Below are 4,813 nucleotides of genomic sequence, written 5' to 3' on the forward strand. Positions count from 1 at the left end.
AATCTGAAGCTTGATGGTCTCTAGGCAAAAGGAAATGAATTTGGTTAAAAGATTTAATGGGGACTTCAGTGGCTGGATACCTATGCTATCAGAAATGTTTGTTACAGAGATTTGCAGGAGAAGAAACAAAACCTGATTTGTTCTAGAATCTATGTGTTTCCTTAAAGTCTTAGCACAAGTGACTCCATTTTGGTTTGGCTTGGTTTGTTGGGGCCTAGTGCATGAGCTTAGTCCAAAACAATGGCCTCCCAGAATTTTTTTTTTTTTTTAATCCTACTTTTTGGTCAGATTCTCACTTAGGTGAGAGTGTGACCAAAACTTAGGGCTTTAGCACCACTCTCAGTTACCATCATTTTGGGTGTCTGGCCTCAGTGCCTCATTTACAGGTAACAGAGTCCTCATGGTTGCACATTTCTCTCAGCTCCTGTTCTTCCAGTTGAAGAGACACCTATGACATTCTAGAGATGACTGCATGCAAGCATTTAAAACCTTTGAGGTAATACAGTGCACCAGGTAGACTATTGTTTTGACTATTGGGAGAATAAGACCAAGAGTTTGGAGTATGCTCCTTATACCCCATAAACTAAACCTCCTAGAATCAAATAGAACAAAGAATGAGCTAAATAAAGAGTTTACTTATTTAAGCAGTCTCCTTGGTAATCCCCTAACACTACATTTCTATAATCTTCATTTGATGTATTTCTCCATAAGCCACAAGTGCCAGCAGCTACACAGATACGTCTCTGTTCAGCCAATTCTATCATTTAGCATAACTTTCACAAGAGAATTCAAAGTCTGTTGTGTAATTATATTGTAACTTTACAATATAATTTTCTATAGAGCCTATCATGAGGGATACATTTCTAACTATTGCTTCTTTAATTTTAAATCATGGAAAACGGACCTAACAAATGATGCCCTTTTAGAACAGTTAAGGCCTTTTGGCAATGTTCTCTTTAACCGATGATGTGGATTAAGGGAAGTAAACCAATGCTTTGTTTTTGACTGATTATGAGGCAACATGTGTACCATTAAAGTTTCTTACCTGCGTTGGGTCTTCATCTTTTATATCAAAGTATAAGGTTATCTATATATAAAGCTGGCTGCAAACTCCTTAACAAATAAAAGTACACCCCATTAGTGCACATAGCAGACCCCTTTTCCACTTCTAATGTTCTTAGAGGCATAAGCAAGAAACAATATTCAAAGGTAAGAGTTTCACGGAAATAGAAGTCTTACTTTGTGAACTTGGGAAAAGCTGTTCATTTCGAGGATGCCAGTCTCTTCTTGGAAGAAATTTCCCTGGTTAGTTTTACCTTAAGGTTTCTAATGGCTGCGCCCAAAGAGCATGGAGGGACCTTTCTCAGTTGTGAGATAATGAATTCAAATTTCAAGGTCCTGACGTTTTATTGTAGTGTGGATGGCAAGGACAGTCTTTCTCTGATGTTTCCAGAAGATTCAAAGCATAAAAAACTTTTTTTTTAACCTGGTGAAAATACACTGTAGCATAATAATCTGCTGATATCAGCCCTCTTGCATGGGGAAGCTTTTATACAACCAGAAAACATGCATTGAAAGTGACAATTGAATGAAATTCCTTTATAAAATGTTTAAATGGCCAAGCAGTTGACCAAATGTGTCTGAAGCTTTAATTGTTTTCCCAAGAGTATGAGAGCAAGCATTGGTTATAAACTATTTTAAACAATTTCAGTATTATCTGGTTTAACATGAAAGTATTTTCTTGATATTTAATTAACTTTTGTTCTACTTCGGTTAGTAGCTTTATACAAGGAAATTTGGTTATTTCTGTGGTTTACAATAACTTAACATGATAACCATGTTAAATGGTTAAAATAGCCTGATAACCATGTTAAATGTTAAAAATAATTGATAGCACATTACTCAGACATTAAAATTTTAGAAATCCTATACAGTTTTGGAACATATATTAGTATTACTTACAAAAATATAACCTAAATAAGATTGAACATCATTTTGGCAATCCCATGTAACTAAACATGTCAAATAATTTCTTTTCTGGATGTTTTCAGGGGCCCTCTGACCCATCCAGAAAGCCAGACGTTAGGAAAAATAATTTTGAAACTGCTGTTTGATTTTGGAATTCCAAATTACCATGTTAATTACTTTGCCAAAATGGTGACTGAGAAATTTTAAAGAAATAAAAAACTTTTATAACCTTTTACAAAATAAAAACACATTCTACTGTTTTCACACACCTTGCTTGTAAAACTGTTCTAGTAGTCTTAATTGCATGATACAATGGTGACTCTTAGCAATTTTAACTTACAATGGTGACTCTTAGCAATTTTAACTTTAATGTAAAACCTGGTAAGTTATGTTCTGTTAAGGTTTGACTATTTCCAGCATAGCTAGAGGCGTGGGCATCTCCACATGTCCCCAAGGTTACCTCGCTGAAAAGCAGGCAAGTTAAACAATTTTCTAATGCCAAAGAAGCAGTTTATGACCATAAAGCATTTAGCAAACCTAACATTTGACCATAACTTAGATTACATGTTTACATTTTGAAGACAATTGTATTTTATCAATAATATTTAAAATCATCTTTATTTCCCAAAGATTACTCAAGTCACATGAACTAAATAAAAAGCATTAAGTTTTTCACTTTTCTGACAAAATATTTGATTTAAACTCTTATTATTATTAAAGCAATTAATTTAAAACTTTGCAGAGGAGATTAACAGTTTGCACAGAGAGAAAGAGGCCAGAGACTGACTGGTAAGAAATTCTTACCCTTTTGCCGGCATGTCAAGTTTCTGGGTTCTCTCTCCCTGAGCAGCCGTGGCAACCCTGCTTGACTGTATGCAGACAGACACTTTGCCATTAATTCAGAATATTCATAGAAGGTTTACAAATTTTGGAGAAACTAGGCAGAGAGACAAATATGACTTGCATTTTATTTGCAAGAGTATACTCAACAAATTTAAAGTACCTGGAAGCCTAAAATCCAAAAAGTTAGCTTAAGGATAAAAAGCTGGTGTGTTCCATTAATTCTGCAGCCTGACAAAGGTAGCTTAGGAATTCCAGATGAATGGAATGAATGATGACTTGCTAGAAATGCATAGGAAACAAAATAACTATTCACAGAACCAAATAAAAGCCTTCCACTAGAAACAAAAAAGCATCATGATTTCAAATAGATGGACAAATAAGCAAAGCTAGATGAGAATAAACAGCAAACGAATGAAAATTAGAAGCAAGAACAAATAAACAAAAAAACCAACCCAAAATTTTCCTACTCAATTTACCCTGGAGGCTACAGTGTTACCTAGGGCCCTAGAAAACCCACATACTGAATATTTTATTCCTGATACAAAATTCAATATCCTTAAGTTCACCAATATCATTATACATTCTGTGCAATCAAGAAATCCACTGTAGGCACATGACCAATAAGTACTCCAGCACTATCCACCCACAACAGTAAACACAGTGTGAAACAATGCAAGCATTGTATGGGATATTTGGCTCCACACTAAATTCAGCTTCGTGCTTAACTATATTTAAAAAGAATTGCCAAACTCCCAAAGCATTTTTATATTACTTTTTACTTTAATCAAGACTAAGAGCTTTAACTATGAAAATGTTAATTAGCCAAATGCTTTCAATTCTCTATCAGGTTTTAAATAATATTTTGTTATTAAACTTTTCCACATCTTTCTCCACTACTTAATGGTTCCTTACTACATTGTTTCATAAATAACCTTTTCAAATCTGTAATTTGAACTAACTTTTAGACAACTTCTGAATTAGACAAATTTTTTTTTTCACTAATAACATAACCCCTTCTGGCACATTATGTATACATAATTACGTGTTACCTAGAAACCTAGAACTGTAGTAAAATCCTAAAAAGCAAGAAATACTGAACTATCAGATATGGGCATTTATAGATAAGAACAATTTCACAATTTTAGAAACATATTTCCCTGTATTACAACCCTGTCTTAATTGGAAATGACAATTTACACAAAAAGTTTACCTAAAACAGTTGTCCTACTCATTGTACTTAATTTCTTTCTTTTTTTCTTTTTTCTTTTTTTTTGGAGACAGAGTCTCACTCTGTTGTTCAGGATGGAGTGCAGTGGTGCGATCTCAGCTCACTTCAACATCCGCCTCCTGGGTTCAAGTGATTCTCCTACCTGAGTCTCCTGAGTAGCTGGGATTACAGGTGCCTGACACCATGTTCAGCTAATTTGTTTTTGTATTTTTAGTAGAGACGGGGTTTCACCTTGTTGGCTGGTCACAAACTCCTGAACTCAAGTGATCCGCTGGCCTCAGCCTCCCAAAGTGCTGGGATTAAGGCGTGAGCCACCACGACAGGCCATTTTTTTAACAAGGGAAACTTGAGACATCAATCAACATATGTAAAATGAACATTGGTTTTGTTCAGAAACACAGGAAAACTCCAGGCCAGGAGGCTTGGGAGATTTCAGATCACATTTACCTCAGTGGAACTTTGAATAGAATGAGGGGCAAGCTAGCCCCAAGCAGCTCCCAGCTGGAATTAGCACTGACATTTAAAAATATCTAGCAAAAACAAACATAAAATTTAGAAAAAATGCATGCAAACAATTCTGAAGGCATTTCTATTTTTATTCTACCAATAATTTTAAAGCTAGCTTGTTTAGTAAAGTTATACTTTAAGTCACGTGAACTTGAAAATTGCTTAGACTTATTTACTTAATTTATGAATTCTCTTTTACTTATAAGCCAATTTGGTAAACACAACATTTAACAATAAGTGTACATACAAATAAACACATCTAGACAT

The sequence above is a fragment of the Theropithecus gelada genome, unplaced genomic scaffold (assembly GCF_003255815.1).
Source record: "Theropithecus gelada isolate Dixy unplaced genomic scaffold, Tgel_1.0 HiC_scaffold_15876, whole genome shotgun sequence".
Classification (NCBI taxonomy): domain Eukaryota; kingdom Metazoa; phylum Chordata; class Mammalia; order Primates; family Cercopithecidae; genus Theropithecus; species Theropithecus gelada.